This window comes from Scyliorhinus torazame, chromosome 4, assembly GCF_047496885.1.
Source record: "Scyliorhinus torazame isolate Kashiwa2021f chromosome 4, sScyTor2.1, whole genome shotgun sequence".
NCBI classification, from domain to species: Eukaryota; Metazoa; Chordata; class Chondrichthyes; order Carcharhiniformes; family Scyliorhinidae; genus Scyliorhinus; species Scyliorhinus torazame.
In genome coordinates, this window is record NC_092710.1 from 368,835,595 (window position 1) to 368,859,918 (window position 24,324).

The following is a 24,324-nucleotide window of genomic DNA, read 5'->3' on the forward strand; positions in this document are numbered from 1 at the left end:
CCCTCACTGGCCCAATCTGACCGACACTGACCCTCACTGGCCCAATCTGACCCTCACTGGCCCAATCTGACCACACTGGCCCTCACTGGCCCAATCTGACCACACTGGCCCTCACTGGCCCAATCTGACCTTCACTGGCCCAATCTGACCACACTGGCCCTCACTGGCCCAATCTGACCCTCACTGGCCCAATCTGACCACACTGGCCCTCACTGGCCCAATCTGACCACACTGACCTTCACTGGCCCAATCTGACCCACACTGGCCCTCACTGGCCCAATCTGACCCACGCCAGCCCAATCTGACCACACTGGCCCTCACTGGCCCAATCTGACCACACTGACCCTCACTGGCCCAATCTGACCCTCACTGTCCCAATCTGACCACACTGACCCTCACTGTCCCAATCTGACCACACTGGCCCTCACTGGCCCAATCTGACCACACTGGCCCTCACTGGCCCAATCTGACCCACACTGACCCTCACTGGCCCAATCTGACCCTCACTGGCCCAATCTGACCCTCACTGGCCCAATCTGACCCTCACTGGCCCAATCTGACCCTCACTGTCCCAATCTGACCACACTGACCCTCACTGTCCCAATCTGACCACACTGGCCCTCACTGGCCCAATCTGACCACACTGACCCTCACTGGCCCAATCTGACCCTCACTGACCCTCACTGGCCCAATCTGACCACACTGACCCTCACTGACCCAATCTGACCACACTGACCCAATCTGACCCTCACTGACCCTCACTGTCCCAATCTGACCCTCACTGGCCCAATCTGACCCTCACTGGCCCAATCTGACCACACTGACCATCACTGGCCCAATCTGACCCTCACTGGCCCAATCTGACCACACTGACCCTCACTGTCCCAATCTGACCCTCACTGGCCCAATCTGACCACACTGACCCTCACTGTCCCAATCTGACCCTCACTGGCCCAATCTGACCCTCACTGACCCTCACTGGCCCAATCTGACCCTCACTGGCCCAATCTGACCCACACTGACCCTCACTGGCCCAATCTGACCCTCACTGGCCCAATCTGACCCACACTGACCCTCACTGGCCCAATCTGACCCTCACTGGCCCAATCTGACCCACACTGACCCTCACTGGCCCAATCTGACCCACACTGGCCCAATCTGACCCTCACTGACCCTCACTGGCCCAATCTGACCACACTGACCCTCACTGGCCCAATCCGACCCTCACTGACCCTCACTGTCCCAATCTGACCCTCACTGACCCTCACTGTCCCAATCTGACCCTCACTGACCCTCACTGTCCCAATCTGACCCTCACTGGCCCAATCTGACCCTCACTGACCCTCACTGGCCCAATCCGACCCTCACAGGCCCAATCTGACCCTCACTGGCCCAATCTGACCCTCACTTTCCCAATCTGACCACACTGACCCTCACTGTCCCAATCTGACCCTCACTGGCCCAATCTGACCCTCACTGACCCTCACTGGCCCAATCCGACCCTCACTGACCCAATCTGACCCTCACTGTCCCAATCTGACCCTCACTGACCCTCACTGGCCCAATCCGACCCTCACTGGCCCAATCTGACCCTCACTGGCCCAATCTAACCACACTGACCCTCACTGGCCCAATCTGACCCTCACTAGCCCAATCTGACCCACACTGACCCTCACTGGCCCACACTGACCCTCACTGGCCCAATCTGACCCACACTGACCCTCACTGGCCCAATCTGACCCACACTGACCCTCACTGTCCCAATCTGACCCACACTGACCCTCACTGTCCCAATCTGACCCTCACTGTCCCAATCTGACCCTCACTGGCCCAATCTGACCCTCACTGGCCCAATCTGACCCTCACTGACCCTCACTGGCCCAATCTGACCCTCACTGGCCCAATCTGACCCACACTGACCCTCACTGGCCCAATCTGACCACTCTGACCCTCACTGGCCCATCTGACCCTCACTGACCCTCACTGGCCCAATCTGACCCACACTGACCCTCACTGGCCCAATCTGACCCTCACTGACCCTCACTGGCCCAATCTGACCCTCACTGGCCCAATCTGACCCTCACTGGCCCAATCTGACCCTCACTGGCCCAATCTGACCACACTGACCCTCACTGGCCCAATCTGACCCTCACTGACCCTCACTGGCCCAATCTGACCCTCACTGACCCTCACTGGCCCAATCTGACCCTCACTGGCCCAATCTGACCCTCACTGGCCCAATCTGACCCACACTGACCCTCACTGTCCCAATCTGACCCACACTGACCCTCACTGGCCCAATCTGACCCTCACTGGCCCAATCTGACCACACTGACCCTCACTGGCCCAATCTGACCCACACTGACCCTCACTGGCCCAATCTGACCCTCACTGGCCCAATCTGACCCACACTGACCCTCACTGGCCCAATCTGACCCACACTGACCCTCACTGGCCCAATCTGACCCTCACTGGCGCAATCTGACCCTCACTGGCCCAATCTGACCCTCACTGACCCAATCTGACCCACACTGACCCTCACTGGCCCAATCTGACCCTCACTGACCCTCACTGTCCCAATCTGACCCTCACTGGCCCAATCTGACCCACACTGACCCTCACTGGCCCAATCTGACCCTCACTGACCCTCACTGTCCCAATCTGACCCTCACTGGCCCAATCTGACCCTCACTGACCCTCACTGTCCCAATCTGACCCTCACTGACCCTCACCCACACTGACCCTCACTGTCCCAACCTGACCCACACTGACCCTCACTGGCCCAACCTGACCCTCACTGACCCTCACTGTCCCAATCTGACCCTCACTGGCCCAATCTGACCCTCACTGACCCTCACTGACCCTCACTGACCCAATCTGACCCTCACTGGCCCAATCTGACCACACTGACCCTCACTGATCCTCACTGACCCAATCTGACCCTCACCGGCCCAATCTGACCACACTGACCCTCACTGGCCCAATCTGACCACACTGACCCTCACTGGCCCAATCTGACCCTCACTGACCCTCACTGACCCAATCTGACCACACTGACCCAATCTGACCCTCACTGACCCTCACTGACCCTCACTGACCCTCACTGACCCACACTGACCCTCACTGACCCTATCTGACCCACACTGACCCTCACTGACCCAATCTGACCACACTGACCCAATCTGACCACACTGACCCTCACTGGCCCAATCTGACCACACTGACCCTCACTGTCCCAATCTGACCACACTGACCCTCACTGGCCCAATCTGACCCTCACTGTCCCAATCTGACCACACTGGCCCTCACTGGCCCAATCTGACCCACACTGGCCCAATCTGACCACACTGACCCTCACTGTCCCAATCTGACCACACTGACCCTCACTGGCCCAATCTGACCCACACTGGCCCAATCTGACCCACACTGACCCTCACTGGCCCAATCTGACCACACTGACCCTCACTGGCCCAATCTGACCACACTGACCCTCACTGGCCAAGTCTGACCACACTGACCCTCACTGGCCCAATCTGACCCTCACTGACCCTCACTGACCCAATCTGACCACACTGACCCAATCTGACCCACACTGACCCTCACTGTCCCAATCTGACCCTCACTGGCCCAATCTGACCCTCACTGACCCTCACTGACCCTCACTGACCCTCACTGACCCAATCTGACCCTCACTGACCCAATCTGACCCTCACTGTCCCAATCTGACCCTCACTGGCCCAATCTGACCCTCACTGACCCAATCTGACCACACTGACCCTCACTGTCCCAATCTGACCCTCACTGTCCCAATCTGACCCTCACTGGCCCAATCTGACCCTCACTGGCCCAATCTGACCCTCACTGACCCTCACTGGCCCAATCTGACCCTCACTGACCCTCACTGGCCCAATCTGACCACACTGACCCTCACTGGCCCAATCTGACCCTCACTGGCCCAATCTGACCAGACTGGCCCTCACTGGCCCAATCTGACCCTCACTGGCCCAATCTGACCACACTGACCCTCACTGGCCCAATCTGACCCTCACTGGCCCAATCTGACCAGACTGACCCTCACTGGCCCAATCTGACCACACTGACCCTCACTGGCCCAATCTGACCCTCACTGTCCCAATCTGACCCACACTGACCCTCACTGGCCCAATCTGACCAGACTGGCCCTCACTGGCACAATCTGACCACTCTCGTCCTCACTGGCCCAAATAGACCACACTGTCTCTCACTGGCCCAATCTGACCACACTGGCCCTCACTAGCCCAAACTGACCACACTGGCTCTCACTAGCCCAAACTGACCACACTGGCTCTCACTAGCCAGACAGGCCCCCACTGGCCCAATCTGACCGACACTGACCCTCACTGGCCCAATCTGACCACACTGGCCCAATCTGACCACACTGGCCCTCACTGGCCCAATCTGACCACACTGGCCCTCACTGGCCCAATCTGACCACACTGGCCATCACTGGCCCAAACTGACCACACTGGCCCAATCTGACCCACGCCAGCCCAATCTGACCACACTGGCCCAATCTGACCACACTGGCCCTCACTGGCCCAATCTGACCACACTGGCCCTCACTGGCCCAATCTGACCACACTGGCCTAAACTGACCACACTGGCCCAATCTGACCACACTGGCCCAATCTGACCCTCACTGACCATCACTGGCCCAATCTGACCCTCACTGGCCAAATCTGACCCTCACTGACCCTCACTGTGCCAATCTGACCCACACTGACCCTCACTGGCCCAATCTGACCCTCTCTGGCCCAATCTGACCACACTGACCCTCACTTTCCCAATCTGACCCACACTGACCTTCACTGGCCCAATCTGACCCTCACTGGCCCAATCTGACCCTCACTGGCCCAATCTGACCCTCACTTTCCCAATCTGACCACACTGACCCTCTCTGGCCCAATCTGACCACACTGACCCTCACTGGCCCAATCTGACCACACTGACCCTCACAGGCCCAATCTGACCCTCACTGGCCCAATCTGACCCTCACTGTCCCAATCTGACCACACTGACCCTCACTGGCCCAATCTGACCGACACTGACCCTCACTGGCCCAATCTGACCCTCACTGGCCCAATCTGACCGACACTGACCCTCACTGGCCCAATCTGACCCTCACTGGCCCAATCTGACCACACTGGCCCTCACTGGCCCAATCTGACCCTCACTGGCCCAATCTGACCACACTGGCCCTCACTGGCCCAATCTGACCACACTGGCCCTCACTGGCCCAATCTGACCCTCACTGGCCCAATCTGACCACACTGGCCCTCACTGGCCCAATCTGACCCTCACTGGCCCAATCTGACCACACTGGCCCTCACTGGCCCAATCTGACCCACACTGGCCCTCACTGGCCCAATCTGACCCACGCCAGCCCAATCTGACCACACTGGCCCTCACTGGCCCAATCTGACCACACTGGCCCTCACTGGCCCAATCTGACCACACTGGCCATCACTGGCCCAAACTGACCACACTGGCCCTCACTGGCCCAATCTGACCACACTGGCCCAATCTGACCCACACTGGCCCTCACTGGCCCAATCTGACCCACGCCAGCCCAATCTGACCACATTGGCCCTCACTGGCCCAATCTGACCACACTGACCCTCACTGGCCCAATCTGACCCTCACTGTCCCAATCTGACCACACTGACCCTCACTGTCCCAATCTGACCACACTGGCCCTCACTGGCCCAATCTGACCACACTGGCCCTCACTGGCCCAATCTGACCCACACTGACCCTCACTGGCCCAATCTGACCCTCACTGGCCCAATCTGACCCTCACTGGCCCAATCTGACCCTCACTGGCCCAATCTGACCCTCACTGTCCCAATCTGACCCACACTGACCCAATCTGACCCTCACTGGCCAAATCTGACCACACTGACCCTCACTGTCCCAATCTGACCACACTGGCCCTCACTGGCCCAATCTGACCACACTGACCCTCACTGGCCCAATCTGACCCTCACTGACCCTCACTGGCCCAATCTGACCACACTGACCCTCACTGACCCAATCTGACCACACTGACCCAATCTGACCCTCACTGACCCTCACTGGCCCAATCTGACCACACTGACCCTCACTGGCCCAATCTGACCCTCACTGACCCTCACTGGCCCAATCTGACCACACTGACCCTCACTGACCCAATCTGACCACACTGTCCCAATCTGACCCTCACTGGCCCAATCTGACCCTCACTGGCCCAATCTGACCACACTGACCCTCACTGTCCCAATCTGACCCTCACTGGCCCAATCTGACCCACACTGACCCTCACTGGCCCAATCTGACCCTCACTGGCCCAATCTGACCCACACTGACCCTCACTGGCCCAATCTGACCCTCACTGGCCCAATCTGACCCACACTGACCCTCACTGGCCCAATCTGACCCTCACTGGCCCAATCTGACCCACACTGACCCTCACTGGCCCAATCTGACCCACACTGGCCCAATCTGACCCTCACTGGCCCAATCTGACCACACTGACCCTCACTGGCCCAATCCGACCCTCACTGACCCTCACTGTCCCAATCTGACCCTCACTGACCCTCACTGTCCCAATCTGACCCTCACTGACCCTCACTGTCCCAATCTGACCCTCACTGGCCCAATCTGACCCTCACTGACCCTCACTGGCCCAATCCGACCCTCACTGGCCCAATCTGACCCTCACTGGCCCAATCTGACCCTCACTTTCCCAATCTGACCACACTGACCCTCACTGTCCCAATCTGACCCTCACTGGCCCAATCTGACCCTCACTGACCCTCACTGGCCCAATCCGACCCTCACTGACCCAATCTGACCCTCACTGTCCCAATCTGACCCTCACTGACCCTCACTGGCCCAATCCGACCCTCACTGGCCCAATCTGACCCTCACTGGCCCAATCTGACCACACTGACCCTCACTGGCCCAATCTGACCCTCACTGGCCCAATCTGACCCACACTGACCCTCACTGGCCCAATCTGACCCTCACTGTCCCAATCTGACCCACACTGACCCTCACTGGCCCAATCTGACCCACACTGACCCTCACTGTCCCAATCTGACCCACACTGACCCTCACTGTCCCAATCTGACCCTCACTGTCCCAATCTGACCCTCACTGGCCCAATCTGACCCTCACTGGCCCAATCTGACCCTCACTGACCCTCACTGGCCCAATCTGACCCTCACTGGCCCAATCTGACCCACACTGACCCTCACTGGCCCAATCTGACCACTCTGACCCTCACTGGCCCATCTGACCCTCACTGACCCTCACTGGCCCAATCTGACCCACACTGACCCTCACTGGCCCAATCTGACCCTCACTGACCCTCACTGGCCCAATCTGACCCTCACTGGCCCAATCTGACCCTCACTGGCCCAATCTGACCCTCACTGGCCCAATCTGACCACACTGACCCTCACTGGCCCAATCTGACCCTCACTGACCCTCACTGGCCCAATCTGACCCTCACTGGCCCAATCTGACCCTCACTGGCCCAATCTGACCACACTGACCCTCACTGGCCCAATCTGACCACACTGACCCTCACTGGCCCAATCTGACCCACACTGACCCTCACTGGCCCAATCTGACCCTCACTGGCGCAATCTGACCCTCACTGGCCCAATCTGACCCTCACTGACCCAATCTGACCCACACTGACCCTCACTGGCCCAATCTGACCCTCACTGACCCTCACTGTCCCAATCTGACCCTCACTGGCCCAATCTGACCCACACTGACCCTCACTGACCCTCACTGTCCCAATCTGACCCTCACTGGCCCAATCTGACCCACACTGACCCTCACTGTCCCAACCTGACCCACACTGACCCTCACTGGCCCAACCTGACCCTCACTGACCCTCACTGTCCCAATCTGACCCTCACTGGCCCAATCTGACCACACTGACCCTCACTGACCCTCACTGGCCCAATCTGACCACACTGACCCTCACTGGCCCAATCTGACCCTCACTGACCCTCACTGGCCCAATCTGACCCTCACTGGCCCAATCTGACCCACACTGACCCTCACTGGCCCAATCTGACCACACTGACCCTCACTGGCCCAATCTGACCACACTGACCCTCACTGGCCCAATCTGACCCTCACTGACCCTCACTGACCCAATCTGACCACACTGACCCAATCTGACCCACACTGACCCTCACTGTCCCAATCTGACCCTCACTGGCCCAATCTGACCCTCACTGACCCTCACTGACCCTCACTGACCCTCACTGACCCAATCTGACCCTCACTGGCCCAATCTGACCCACACTGACCCTCACTGTCCCAATCTGACCCTCACTGGCCCAATCTGACCCACACTGACCCTCACTGGCCCAATCTGACCCACACTGACCCTCACTGGCCCAATCTGACCCTCACTGACCCTCACTGACCCAATCTGACCCTCACTGGCCCAATCTGACCACACTGACCCTCACTGGCCCAATCTGACCCTCACTGACCCTCACTGGCCCAATCTGACCCTCACTGACCCTCACTGGCCCAATCTGACCCACACTGACCCTCACTGGCCCAATCTGACCCTCACTGACCCTCACTGGCCCAATCTGACCCACACTGACCCTCACTGGCCCAATCTGACCCTCACTGGCCTAATCTGACCCACACTGACCCTCACTGGCCCAATCTGACCCTCACTGGCCCAATCTGACCCACACTGGCCCAATCTGACCCTCACTGGCCCAATCTGACCCTCACTGGCCCAATCTGACCACACTGACCCTCACTGGCCCTCACTGGCCCAATCTGACCCTCACTGGCCCAATCTGACCACACTGACCCTCACTGGCCCAATCTGACCCTCACTGGCCCAATCTGACCAGACTGACCCTCACTGGCCCAATCTGACCACACTGACCCTCACTGGCCCAATCTGACCCTCACTGTCCCAATCTGACCCACACTGACCCTCACTGGCCCAATCTGACCAGACTGGCCCTCACTGGCACAATCTGACCACTCTCGTCCTCACTGGCCCAAATAGACCACACTGTCTCTCACTGGCCCAATCTGACCACACTGGCCCTCACTAGCCCAAACTGACCACACTGGCTCTCACTAGCCCAAACTGACCACACTGGCTCTCACTAGCCAGACAGGCCCCCACTGGCCCAATCTGACCGACACTGACCCTCACTGGCCCAATCTGACCACACTGGCCCAATCTGACCACACTGGCCCTCACTGGCCCAATCTGACCACACTGGCCCTCACTGGCCCAATCTGACCACACTGGCCATCACTGGCCCAAACTGACCACACTGGCCCAATCTGACCCACGCCAGCCCAATCTGACCACACTGGCCCAATCTGACCACACTGGCCCTCACTGGCCCAATCTGACCACACTGGCCCTCACTGGCCCAATCTGACCACACTGGCCTAAACTGACCACACTGGCCCAATCTGACCACACTGGCCCAATCTGACCCTCACTGACCATCACTGGCCCAATCTGACCCTCACTGGCCAAATCTGACCCTCACTGACCCTCACTGTGCCAATCTGACCCACACTGACCCTCACTGGCCCAATCTGACCCTCTCTGGCCCAATCTGACCACACTGACCCTCACTTTCCCAATCTGACCCACACTGACCTTCACTGGCCCAATCTGACCCTCACTGGCCCAATCTGACCCTCACTGGCCCAATCTGACCCTCACTTTCCCAATCTGACCACACTGACCCTCACTGGCCCAATCTGACCACACTGACCCTCACTGGCCCAATCTGACCACACTGACCCTCACAGGCCCAATCTGACCCTCACTGGCCCAATCTGACCCTCACTGTCCCAATCTGACCACACTGACCCTCACTGGCCCAATCTGACCGACACTGACCCTCACTGGCCCAATCTGACCCTCACTGGCCCAATCTGACCGACACTGACCCTCACTGGCCCAATCTGACCCTCACTGGCCCAATCTGACCACACTGGCCCTCACTGGCCCAATCTGACCCTCACTGGCCCAATCTGACCACACTGGCCCTCACTGGCCCAATCTGACCACACTGGCCCTCACTGGCCCAATCTGACCCTCACTGGCCCAATCTGACCACACTGGCCCTCACTGGCCCAATCTGACCCTCACTGGCCCAATCTGACCACACTGGCCCTCACTGGCCCAATCTGACCACACTGACCTTCACTGGCCCAATCTGACCCACACTGGCCCTCACTGGCCCAATCTGACCCACGCCAGCCCAATCTGACCACACTGGCCCTCACTGGCCCAATCTGACCACACTGGCCATCACTGGCCCAAACTGACCACACTGGCCCTCACTGGCCCAATCTGACCACACTGGCCCAATCTGACCCACACTGGCCCTCACTGGCCCAATCTGACCCACGCCAGCCCAATCTGACCACACTGGCCCTCACTGGCCCAATCTGACCACACTGACCCTCACTGGCCCAATCTGACCCTCACTGTCCCAATCTGACCACACTGACCCTCACTGTCCCAATCTGACCACACTGGCCCTCACTGGCCCAATCTGACCACACTGGCCCTCACTGGCCCAATCTGACCCACACTGACCCTCACTGGCCCAATCTGACCCTCACTGGCCCAATCTGACCCTCACTGGCCCAATCTGACCCTCACTGGCCCAATCTGACCCTCACTGTCCCAATCTGACCACACTGACCCTCACTGTCCCAATCTGACCACACTGGCCCTCACTGGCCCAATCTGACCACACTGACCCTCACTGGCCCAATCTGACCCTCACTGACCCTCACTGGCCCAATCTGACCACACTGACCCTCACTGACCCAATCTGACCCTCACTGACCCTCACTGTCCCAATCTGACCCTCACTGGCCCAATCTGACCCTCACTGGCCCAATCTGACCACACTGACCATCACTGGCCCAATCTGACCCTCACTGGCCCAATCTGACCACACTGACCCTCACTGTCCCAATCTGACCCTCACTGGCCCAATCTGACCACACTGACCCTCACTGTCCCAATCTGACCCTCACTGGCCCAATCTGACCCTCACTGACCCTCACTGGCCCAATCTGACCCTCACTGGCCCAATCTGACCCACACTGACCCTCACTGGCCCAATCTGACCCTCACTGGCCCAATCTGACCCACACTGACCCTCACTGGCCCAATCTGACCCTCACTGGCCCAATCTGACCCACACTGACCCTCACTGGCCCAATCTGACCCACACTGGCCCAATCTGACCCTCACTGACCCTCACTGGCCCAATCTGACCACACTGACCCTCACTGGCCCAATCCGACCCTCACTGACCCTCACTGTCCCAATCTGACCCTCACTGACCCTCACTGTCCCAATCTGACCCTCACTGACCCTCACTGTCCCAATCTGACCCTCACTGGCCCAATCTGACCCTCACTGACCCTCACTGGCCCAATCCGACCCTCACTGGCCCAATCTGACCCTCACTGGCCCAATCTGACCCTCACTTTCCCAATCTGACCACACTGACCCTCACTGTCCCAATCTGACCCTCACTGGCCCAATCTGACCCTCACTGACCCTCACTGGCCCAATCCGACCCTCACTGACCCAATCTCACCCTCACTGTCCCAATCTGACCCTCACTGACCCTCACTGGCCCAATCCGACCCTCACTGGCCCAATCTGACCCTCACTGGCCCAATCTGACCACACTGACCCTCACTGGCCCAATCTGACCCTCACTGGCCCAATCTGACCCACACTGACCCTCACTGGCCCAATCTGACCCTCACTGTCCCAATCTGACCCACACTGACCCTCACTGGCCCAATCTGACCCACACTGACCCTCACTGTCCCAATCTGACCCACACTGACCCTCACTGTCCCAATCTGACCCTCACTGTCCCAATCTGACCCTCACTGGCCCAATCTGACCCTCACTGGCCCAATCTGACCCTCACTGGCCCAATCTGACCCTCACTGTCCCAATCTGACCCTCACTGACCCTCACTGACCCTCACTGGCCCAATCTGACCCTCACTGGCCCAATCTGACCCACACTGACCCTCACTGGCCCAATCTGACCACTCTGACCCTCACTGGCCCATCTGACCCTCACTGACCCTCACTGGCCCAATCTGACCCACACTGACCCTCACTGGCCCAATCTGACCCTCACTGACCCTCACTGGCCCAATCTGACCCTCACTGGCCCAATCTGACCCTCACTGGCCCAATCTGACCCTCACTGGCCCAATCTGACCACACTGACCATCACTGGCCCAATCTGACCCTCACTGACCCTCACTGGCCCAATCTGACCCTCACTGGCCCAATCTGACCCTCACTGGCCCAATCTGACCACACTGACCCTCACTGGCCCAATCTGACCACACTGACCCTCACTGGCCCAATCTGACCCTCACTGGCCCAATCTGACCCTCACTGGCCCAATCTGACCCACACTGACCCTCACTGGCCCAATCTGACCCTCACTGGCCCAATCTGACCCACACTGACCCTCACTGGCCCAATCTGACCCACACTGACCCTCACTGGCCCAATCTGACCCTCACTGGCGCAATCTGACCCTCACTGGCCCAATCTGACCCTCACTGACCCAATCTGACCCACACTGACCCTCACTGGCCCAATCTGACCCTCACTGACCCTCACTGTCCCAATCTGACCCTCACTGGCCCAATCTGACCCACACTGACCCTCACTGACCCTCACTGTCCCAATCTGACCCTCACTGGCCCAATCTGACCCACACTGACCCTCACTGTCCCAACCTGACCCACACTGACCCTCACTGGCCCAACCTGACCCTCACTGACCCTCACTGTCCCAATCTGACCCTCACTGGCCCAATCTGACCCTCACTGACCCTCACTGACCCTCACTGACCCAATCTGACCCTCACTGGCCCAATCTGACCACACTGACCCTCACTGACCCTCACTGGCCCAATCTGACCACACTGACCCTCACTGGCCCAATCTGACCCTCACTGACCCTCACTGGCCCAATCTGACCCTCACTGGCCCAATCTGACCCACACTGACCCTCACTGGCCCAATCTGACCACACTGACCCTCACTGGCCCAATCTGACCACACTGACCCTCACTGGCCCAATCTGACCCTCACTGACCCTCACTGACCCAATCTGACCACACTGACCCAATCTGACCCACACTGACCCTCACTGTCCCAATCTGACCCTCACTGGCCCAATCTGACCCTCACTGACCCTCACTGACCCTCACTGACCCTCACTGACCCAATCTGACCCTCACTGGCCCAATCTGACCACACTGACCCAATCTGACCCTCACTGGCCCAATCTGACCACACTGACCCTCACTGGCCCAATCTGACCCTCACTGACCCTCACTGGCCCAATCTGACCCTCACTGACCCTCACTGGCCCAATCTGACCCTCACTGGCCCTCACTGGCCCAATCTGACCCACACTGACCCTCACTGGCCCAATCTGACCCTCACTGGCCTAATCTGACCCACACTGACCCTCACTGGCCCAATCTGACCCTCACTGGCCCAATCTGACCCACACTGACCCTCACTGGCCCAATCTGACCCTCACTGGCCTAATCTGACCCACACTGACCCTCACTGGCCCAATCTGACCCTCACTGGCCCAATCTGACCCTCACTGGCCCAATCTGACCACACTGACCCTCACTGACCCTCACTGACCCAATCTGACCCTCACTGGCCCAATCTGACCCTCACTGACCCTCACTGACCCAATCTGACCCACACTGACCCTCACTGGCCCAATCTGACCCTCACTGGCCTAATCTGACCCACACTGACCCTCACTGGCCCAATCTGACCCACACTGGCCCAATCTGACCCTCACTGGCCCAATCTGACCCTCACTGGCCCAATCTGACCCACACTGGCCCAATCTGACCCTCACTGGCCCAATCTGACCCTCACTGGCCCTCACTGGCCCAATCTGACCCTCACTGGCCCAATCTGACCCTCACTGTCCCAATCTGACCCACACTGACCCTCACTGTCCCAATCTGACCACACTGACCCTCACTGGCCCAATCTGACCACACTGACCCTCACTGGCCCAATCTGACCCTCACTGACCCTCACTGGCCCAATCTGACCACACTGACCCAATCTGACCCACACTGACCCTCACTGGCCCAATCTGACCCTCACTGGCCCAATCTGACCCACACTGACCCTCACTGGCCCAATCTGACCCTCACTGACCCTCACTGTCCCAATCTGACCACACTGACCCTCACTGACCCTCACTGACCCAATCTGACCCTCACTGGCCCTCACTGGCCCAATCTGACCCTCACTGGCCCAATCTGACCCTCACTGGCCCAATCTGACCCTCACTGACCCTCACTGTCCCAATCTGACCACACTGACCCTCACTGACCCTCACTGACCCAATCTGACCCTCACTGGCCCTCACTGGCCCAATCTGACCACACTGACCCTCACTGGCCCAATCTGACCCTCACTGGCCCAATCTGACCACACTGACCCTCACTGACCCTCACTGACCCAATCTGACCCTCACTGGCCCAATCTGACCACACTGACCCACACTGACCCTCAATGGCCCAATCTGACCACACTGACCAAATCTGACCCACACTGACCCTCACTGACCCTCACAGGCCCAATCTGACCCTCACTGACCCTCACTGGCCCAATCTGACCCTCACTGGCCCTCACTGGCCCAATCTGACCGTCACTGACCCTCACTGGCCCAATCTGACCGTCACTGGCCCAATCTGACCCACACTGACCCTCACTGGCCCAATCTGACCCTCACAGGCCCAATCTGACCCTCACTGACCCTCACTGGCCCAATCTGACCCACACTGACCCTCACTGGCCCAATCTGACCCTCACAGGCCCAATCTGACCACACTGACCCTCACTGGCCCAATCTGACCCTCACTGACCCTCACTGACCCAATCTGACCCTCACTGGCCCAATCTGACCCTCACTGGCCCAATCTGACCCACACTGACCCAATCTGACCATCACTGACCCTCACTGGCCCAATCTGACCACTCTGACCCTCACTGGCCCAATCTGACCCTCACTGACCCTCACTGACCCAATCTGACCCTCACTGACCCTCACTGGCCCAATCTGACCCTCAATGACCCTCACTGGCCCAATCTGACCCTCACTGACCCAATCTGACCATCACTGACCCTCACTGGCCCAATCTGACCACTCTGACCCTCACTGGCCCAATCTGACCCTCACTGACCCAATCTGACCCACACTGACCCTCACTGGCCCAATCTGACCCTCACTGGCCCAATCTGACCCTCACTGACCCTCACAGGCCCAATCTGACCCTCACTGACCCTCACTGGCCCAATCTGACCCTCACTGACCCTCACTGACCCAATCTGACCCTCACTGGCCCAATCTGACCCACACTGACCCTCACTGGCCCAATCTGACCCTCACTGACCCTCACTGACCCAATCTGACCCTCACTGGCCCAATCTGACCCTCACTGACCCTCACTGGCCCAAACTGACCACACTGGCCCTCACTGGCCCAATCTGACCCTCACTGACCCTCACTGGCCCAATCTGACCCTCACTGACCCTCACTGACCCAATCTGACCCTCACTGGCCCAATCTGACCCACACTGACCCTCACTGGCCCAAACTGACCCACACTGACCCTCACTGGCCCAATCTGACCCTCACTGACCCTCACTGGCCCAATCTGACCCTCACTGACCCTCACTGACCCAATCTGACCCTCACTGTCCCAATCTGACCACACTGACCCTCACTGGCCCAAACTGACCACACTGGCCCAATCTGACCCACACTGACCCACACTGACCCTCACTGGCCCAAACTGACCCACACTGACCCTCACTGGCCCAATCTGACCCTCACTGACCCTCACTGGCCCAATCTGACCCTCACTGACCCTCACTGACCCAATCTGATCCACACTGACCCAATCTGACCACACTGACCCTCACTGGCCCAATCTGACCCTCACTGGCCTAATCTGACCCTCACTGACCCTCACTGGCCCAATCTGACCCTCACTGACCCTCACTGGCCCAATCTGACCCTCACTGGCCCAATCTGACCCTCACTGGCCTAATCTGACCCTCACTGACCCTCACTGGCCCAATCTGACCCTCACTGACCCTCACTGGCCCAATCTGACCCTCACTGGCCTAATCTGACCCTCACTGGCCCAATCTGACCCTCACTGACCCAATCTGACCACACTGACCCAATCTGACCCTCACTGACCCACACTGACCCTCACTGTCCCAATCTGACCACACTGACCCACACTGACCCTCACTGTCCCAATCTGACCACACTGACCCTCACTGGCCCAATCTGACCCTCACTGGCCCAATCTGACCCACACTGGCCCAATCTGACCACACTGACCCTCACTGGCCCAATCTGACCACACTGACCCTCACTGACCCAATCTGACCACACTGACCCTCACTGGCCCAATCTGACCCTCACTGGCCCAATCTGACCACACTGACCCTCACTGGCCCAATCTGACCCTCACTGGCCCAATCTGACCCTCACTGACCCTCACTGACCCTCACTGGCCCAATCTGACCCTCACTGGCCTAATCTGACCCTCACTGACCCAATCTGACCCTCACTGACCCTCACTGACCCTCACTGACCCAATCTGACCCTCACTGACCCTCACTGACCCAATCTGACCCTCACTGGCCCAATCTGACCCTCACTGTCCCAATCTGACCCTCACTGGCCCAATCTGACCCTCACTGACCCTCACTGACCCTCACTGACCCAATCTGACCCTCACTGACCCTCACTGACCCTCACTGACCCAATCTGACCCTCACTGGCCCAATCTGACCCTCACTGTCCCAATCTGACCCTCACTGACCCAATCTGACCCTCACTGACCCTCACTGACCCTCACTGACCCAATCTGACCCTCACTGGCCCAATCTGACCCTCACTGACCCTCACTGACCTAATCTGACCCTCACTGGCCCAATCTGACCCTCACTGGCCCAATCTGACCACACTGACCCTCACTGGCCCAATCTGACCACACTGACCCTCACTGGCCCTCACTGGCCCAATCTGACCCTCACTGGCCCTCACTGGCCCAATCTGACCCTCACTGGCCCAATCTGACCCTCACTGACCCAATCTGACCCTCACTGGCCCAATCTGACCCTCACTGGCCCTCACTGGCCCAATCTGACCCTCACTGACCCTCACTGACCCAATCTGACCCTCACTGGCCCAATCTGACCACACTGACCCAATCTGACCCTCACTGGCCCAATCTGACCCTCACTGACCCAATCTGACCCACACTGACCCTCACTGTCACAATCTGACCCTCACTGTCCCAATCTGACCCACACTGACCCTCACTGTCCCAATCTGACCCACACTGACCCTCACTGTCCCAATCTGACCCACACTGACCCTCACTGTCCCAATCTGACCCACACTGACCCTCACTGCCCCCAACACACACACACACACATGGATACATATCCCGTTACAGATATAAACACGTATGCAAACAATTAGACATCCACACATGCCAACAGTGAGAAACATGCAGTTACAGAGTAACTCCCATGCAGTTAGACACATACATGCTCACACAGTTACAGACACAGTTACACACTCGACACAGTTACACACTCTCGCACACACACTCGAATCCCTCAATCCTGGTCCAGCTGACTGTATCTTTAAAACTTACGTGTGGGACTCGCCTATATTGATGTGCGACTGGAGAGACTGAGAGACACTGGAGAGACTGAGAGACGGAGAGAGAGCTAGTGAAAGACTGAGGGAGACTTCAAGTCACTGTTTCAACATCACACACAACTAATCCTGGAGACCATTAACATCTTGTTTGTTTCTGTGGTTCTGGGTGGGAGGACTTCCTGAGGTTAGGATTTGGGAAATATGAGGGGACAGGCAGGGTTTACCCAAGATAAACAATACTGGGAAACAGCAAGAAGGAGAGCGAGAGGGAGATAGAGACAGAGAGAGCCTGAGAGAGACAGGGAGAGAGAGGGAGCCTGAGAGAGACAGAGAGAGATAGAGAGAGAGGGAGCCTGGGAGAGAGACCGAGTGAGAGAGGGAGCCTGGGAGAGAGACAGAGAGAGAGAGGGAGCCTGTGAGAGAGAGAGCGAGAGGGGGGGGGGGGGGTGAGCCTGAGAGAGACAGAGAGAGATAGAGAGAGGGGGAGCCTGGGGGAGAGAGACAGAGAGAGAGAGGGAGCCTGTGAGAGAGAGAGAGGGGGGCGGGGGTGGGGGGGGAGGTGAGCCTGAGAGAGACAGAGAGAGATCGAGAGAGAGGGAGCCTGTGAGAGAGAGAGGGGGGGGGGGGTGAGCCTGAGAGAGACAGAGAGAGATAGAGAGAGGGAGCCTGGGAGAGAGACAGAGAGAGGGAGCCTGTGAGAGAGAGAGCGAGAGGGGGGGGGGGGGGTGAGCCTAGAGAGAGACAGAGAGAGATAGAGAGAGGGGGAGCCTGGGGGAGAGAGACAGAGAGAGAGAGGGAGCCTGTGAGAGAGAGAGAGGGGGGCGGGGGGTGGGGGGGGGGGTGAGCCTGAGAGAGACAGAGAGAGATCGAGAGAGAGGGAGCCTGGGAGAGAGAGAGAGAGAGGGATAGAGAGAGAGGGAGCCTGGGAGAGAGACAGAGAGAGAGAGGGGAGCCTGAGAGAGAGAGAGCGAGAGGGGGGGGGGGAGCCTGAGAGAGACAGAGAGAGATAGAGAGAGGGAGCCTGGGAGAGAGACAGAGAGAGGGAGCCTGTGAGAGAGAGAGCGAGAGGGGGGGGGTGAGCCTGAGAGAGACAGAGAGAGATAGAGAGAGGGGGAGCCTGGGGGAGAGAGACAGAGAGAGAGAGAGGGAGCCTGTGAGAGAGAGAGGGGGGGGCGGGGGTGGGGGGGGGGGTGAGCCTGAGAGAGACAGAGAGAGATCGAGAGAGAGGGAGCCTGGGAGAGAGAGAGAGAGAGGGATAGAGAGAGAGGGAGCCTGGGAGAGAGACAGAGAGAGAGAGGGAGCCTGAGAGAGAGAGAGCGAGAGGGGGGGGGGGGGGGAGCCTGAGAGAGACAGAGAGAGAGAGGGAGCCTGTGAGAGAGAGAGAGGGGGGCGGGGGTGGGGGGGGGGGGTGAGCCTGAGAGAGACAGAGAGAGATCGAGAGAGAGGGAGCCTGGGAGAGAGAGAGAGAGAGGGATAGAGAGAGAGGGAGCCTGGGAGAGAGACAGAGAGAGAGAGGGAGCCTGAGAGAGAGAGAGCGAGAGGGGGGGGGGGGAGCCTGAGAGAGACAGAGAGAGATAGAGAGAGGGGAGCCTGGGGGAGAGAGAGAGAGAGAGAGGGAGGGAGCCTGTGAGAGAGAGGGGGGGGGGGAGAGCCTGAGAGAGACAGAGAGATAGAGAGAGAGGGAGCCTGGGAGAGAGACAGAGAGATAGAGGAAGCCTGAGAGAGAGCGAGCGAGAGGGGGGGGGGGGGGGGGGGTGAGCCTGAGAGAGACAGAGAGAGATAGAGAGAGGGGGAGCCTGGGGAGAGAGAGAGAGAGAGAGGGAGGGAGCCTGTGAGAGAGAGGGGGGGGGGGGGGAGAGCCTGAGAGAGATAGAGAGATAGAGAGAGAGGGAGCCTGGGAGAGAGACAGAGAGAGAGAGGGAGCCTGTGAGAGAGAGAGAGAAAGAGGGGGGGGGAGGGGGGAGGGGAGCCTGAGAGAGATAGAGAGAGGGGGAGCCTGGGAGAGAGACAGAGAGAGAGAGAGAGAGGGAGCCTGTGAGAGAGAGAGAGAGGGGGGTGGGGGAGCCTGAGAGAGACAGAGAGAGATAGAGAGAGGGAGCCTGAGAGAGAGAGAGAGGGGGGGGGGGGGGAGCCTGAGAGAGACAGAGAGAGATAGAGAGAGGGGGAGCCTGGGGGAGAGAGAGAGAGGGAGCCTGTGAGAGAGAGAGGGGGCGGGGGAGCCTGAGAGAGACAGAGAGAGATAGAGAGAGGGAGCCTGGGAGAGACAGAGAGAGGGGGGTGGGGGAGCCTGAGAGAGACAGAGAGAGATAGAGAGAGGGAGCCTGAGAGAGAGACAGAGAGAGAGGGAGCCTGTTAGAGAGAGAGGAGGGGGGGGGGGGGGGTGAGCCTTGGAGAGACAGAGAGAGAGAGAGAGAGGGGGAGCCTGGGAGAGACAGAGAGAGATAGAGAGAGGGGGAGCCTGGGAGAGAGAGAGAGAGTGGGGGGGGGAGGGAGCCTGAGAGAGATAGAGAGAGATAGAGAGAGGGGGAGCCTGGGAGAGAGACAGAGAGAGAGAGGGAGCCTGTGAGAGAGAGAGAGGGGGGGGGGGGGGGTGGGCCTGAGAGAGACAGAGAGAGATAGAGAGAGGGAGCCTGGGAGAGAGACAGAGAGAGGGAGCCTGTGAGAGAGAGAGGAGGGGGGGGGGGTTGAGACTGAGAGAGACAGAGAGAGATAGAGAGAGGGGAAGCCTGGGAGAGAGACAGAGAGAGAGAGGGAGCCTGTGAGAGAGAGAGAGGGAGGGGGGGGGGAGCCTGAGAGAGACAGAGAGATAGAGAGAGGGGGAGCCTGGGAGAGAGACAGGGAGACAGAGGGAGCCTGTGAGAGAGAGAGCGAGAGAGAGAGAGGGAGCCTGGGAGAGAGACAGAGAGAGAGAGAGGGGGGGAGCCTGGGAGAGAGACAGGGAGACAGAGGGAGCCTGTGAGAGAGAGAGAGAGAGAGGGGGGGGGGAGCCTGTGAGAGAGGAGGGGGGGGGAGCCTGAGAGAGACAGAGAGAGAGAGGGAGCCTGTGAGAGAGAGAGAGGGTGGGGAGCCTGAGAGAGAGACAGAGGGAGAGAGGGAGCCTGTGAGAGAGAGAGGGGGGGGCGAAGCCTGAGAGAGACAGAGAGAGAGGGGGAGCCTGAGAGAGAGACAGAGAGAGAGAGGGAGCCTGTGAGACAGAGGGGGGTGGGGGGGGGGGGGGGGAGCCTGAGAGAGACAGAGAGAGAGAGGGAGCCTGTGAGAGAGAGAGAGAGAGGGAGCCTGAGAGAGACAGAGAGAGATAGAGAGAGAGTGAGGCTGAGAGAGACAGAGAGAGAGAGAGGGAGCCTGTGAGAGAGAGAGAGGGGGGGGGGGAGCCTGAGAGAGACAGAAAGAGGGAGATAGAGAGAGGGAGACTGAGAGAGACAGAAAGAGGGAGATAGAGAGAGGGCGTCTGAGAGAGACAGAGAGAGAGAGATAGAGAGACAGGGGAGGGAGCCTGAGAGAGACAGAGAGAGAGAGAGAGAGAGAGAGAGGGAGCCTGAGAGAGACAGAGAGAGAGAGAGAGATAGAGAGAGGGAGCCTGAGAGAGACAGAAAGAGAGAGAGAGAGAGGGAGCCTGAGAGAGACAGAAAGAGGGAGATAGAGAGAGGGCGTCTGAGAGAGACAGAGAGAGAGAGATAGAGAGAGAGGGGAGGGAGCCTGAGAGAGAGAGAGAGAGAGAGAGGGAGCCTGAGAGAGACAAAGAGAGAGAGTTAGAGAGGGAGGGAGCCTGAGAGATAGAGAGAGAGAGGGAGCGTGAGCGAGGCAGAGATCGAGAGAGATCGAGAGGGAGCCTGAGAGAGAGAGAGGGAGGGAGCCTGAGAGAGAGACGGAGAGAGAGAGAGGGAGCCTGTGAGAGAGAGAGGGGCGGGGGGGGGGGGGGGGGGGGAGCCTGAGAGAGACAGAGAGAGAGAGAGAGGGGGAGCCTGAGAGAGTCGGAGAGAGGGAGATAGAGAGAGAGGGAGCCTGAGAGAGAGAGAGAGAGAGGGAGCCTGAGAGACAGAAAGAGGGAGAGAGAGAGAGGGAGCCTGAGAGAGAGAGAGAGGGAGGGAGGCTAAGAGAGACAGAGAGAGAGAGAGAGAGAGAGGGAGCCTGAGAGAGACAAAGAGAGAGAGAGATAGAGAGAGAGGGAGCCTGAGAGATAGAGAGAGAGAGGGAGCGTGAGACAGGCAGAGAGAGATAGAGAGGGAGCCTGAGAGAGGCAGAGAGAAAGAGATAGAGAGAGAGGGAGCCTGAGAGGGAGAGAGAGGGAGGCTGAGAGAGACAGAGAGAGAGGGAGCCTGAGATAGCTAGAGAGAGAGGGAGCCCTGAGAGAGAGACAGAGAGGGAGATAAGAGAGAGAGGGAGCCTGAGAGAGACAGGGAGCCTGAGAGAGAGAGAGAGGGAGCCTGAGAGAGATAGAACGAGAGAGAGAGTCTGAGAGAGAGAGGAGAGGGAGCCTGAGAGAGAAACAGAGAGAGAGGGAGCCTGAGAGAGACAGAGAAAGAGAGAGGGAGACATGGAGCCTGAAAGACAGAGAGACAGAGAGAGGGAGCCTGAGAGAGAGAGAGATCGGGAGCCTGAGAGAGATAGAGAGAGAAAGGGAGCCTGAGAGATAGAGAGAGAGAGTGAGCCTGAGAGAGATAGAGAGAGGGAACCTGAGAGATAGAGAGAGAAAGGGAGCCTGAGAGAGGTAGAGAGAGAGAGGGAGCGTGAGACAGGCAGAGAGAGATAGAGAGGGAGCCTGAGAGAGGCAGAGAGAGAGAGATAGAGAGAGAGGGAGCCTGAGAGGAGAGGAGGGAGGCTGAGAGAGACAGAGAGAGAGGGAGCCTGAGATAGCTAGAGAGAGAGGGAGCCTGAGAGAGACAGAGAGGGAGATAAGAGAGAGAGGGAGCCTGAGAGAGACAGGGAGCCTGAGAGAGAGAGAGAGGGAGCCTGAGAGAGATAGAACGAGAGAGAGAGTCTGAGAGAGAGAGAGAGAGGGAGCCTGAGAGAGAAACAGAGAGAGAGGGAGCCTGAGAGAGGCAGAGAAAGAGAGAGGGAGACATGGAGCCTGAAAGACAGAGAGACAGAGAGAGGGAGCCTGAGAGAGAGAGATCGGGAGCCTGAGAGAGATAGAGAGAGAAAGGGAGCCTGAGAGATAGAGAGAGAGAGGGAGCCTGAGAGATAGAGAGAGAGAGGGAGCCTGAGAGAGATAGAGAGAGGAGCCTGAGAGATAGAGAGAGAAAGGGAGCCTGAGAGAGGTAGAGAGAGAGAGGGAGCCTGAGAGATAGAGAGAGAGAGAGAGAGAGAGGGAGCCTGAGAGAGATAGAGAGAGAGAGGGGGCCTGAGAGATAGAGAGAGAGCGAGGGAGCCTGAGAGAGATAGAGAGAGAGAGGGAGCCTGAGAGAGATAGAGAGAGAGAGGAGCCTGAGAGAGATAGAGAAAGAGAGGGAGCCTGAAGATAGAGAGAGAGAGGGAGCCTGAGAGATAGAGAGAGAGAGGGAGCCTGAGAGTGATAGAGAGAGAGAGGGAGCCTGAGAGAGATAGAGAGAGAGAGAGAGCCTGAGAGAGACAGAGAGAGAGAGAAAGGGGGAGCCTGAGAGTGAGACGGAGAGAGTGATAGAGAGAGAGAGGGAGCCTGAGAGATAGAGAGAGAGAGAGACAGGGAGCCTGAGAGAGATAGTGAGAGAGAGGGAGCCTGAGAGAGATAGAGAGAGAGAGAGAGAGCCTGAGAGAGACAGAGAGAGAGAGAGGGAGCCTGAGAGAGATAGAGAGAGAGAGGGGGCCTGAGAGATAGAGAGAGAGCGAGGGAGCCTGAGAGAGAGAGAGAGGAGCCTGAGAGAGATAGAGAGAGAGAGGGAGCCTGAGAGAGATAGAGAAAGAGAGGGAGCCTGAAGATAGAGAGAGAGAGGGAGCCTGAGAGATAGAGAGAGAGAGGGAGCCTGAGAGTGATAGAGAGAGAGAGGGAGCCTGAGAGATAGAGAGAGAGAGAGACAGGGAGCCTGAGAGAGATAGTGAGAGAGAGGGAGCCTGAGAGAGATAGAGAGAGAGAGAGAGCCTGAGAGAGACAGATAGAGAGAGAAAGGGGGAGCCTGAGAGTGAGACGGAGAGAGGGAGATAGAGAGAGAGGGAGCCTGAAAGATAGAGAGAGAAAGGGAGCCTGAGAGATAGAGAGAGTGAGGGAGCCTGAGAGAGATAGAGAGTGAGAGGGAGCCTTAGAGAGATAGAACGAGAGAGAGAGCCTGAGAGAGACAGAGAGAGAGAGATAGAGAGAGAGGGAGCCTGAGAGAGAGAGAGAGAGGGAGCCTGAGAGACAGAAAGAGGGAGATAGAGAGAGGGAGCCTGAGAGAGAGAGAGGGAGGCTAAGAGAGACAGAGAGAGAGAGAGAGATAGAGAGAGAGGGAGCCTGAGAGAGACAAAGAGAGAGAGAGATAGAGAGAGGGGGAGCCTGAGAGATAGAGAGAGAGAGGGAGC

The 24,324-nt window shown here is 58.5% G+C and overlaps 1 protein-coding gene across 5 annotated transcripts in view; it reads right to left on the reverse strand.

The window, feature by feature from the left end:
- slc29a1b (solute carrier family 29 member 1b) overlaps positions 1 to 24,324 on the reverse strand; it is a 607,754-nt gene that overhangs the window by 396,378 nt on the left and 187,052 nt on the right. For 2 of the 5 annotated variants that reach the window (XM_072500343.1, XM_072500347.1), the window contains exon 1: positions 17,846 to 18,210. The exons of 2 other annotated variants lie outside the window; for them this stretch is intronic. The gene's annotated coding sequence lies outside the window, so the exon portion shown is untranslated. Of the gene's footprint in view, positions 1 to 17,845; positions 18,211 to 24,324 lie in introns of those variants that run through there. One more of the 5 variants, XM_072500346.1, reaches the window with a different exon arrangement.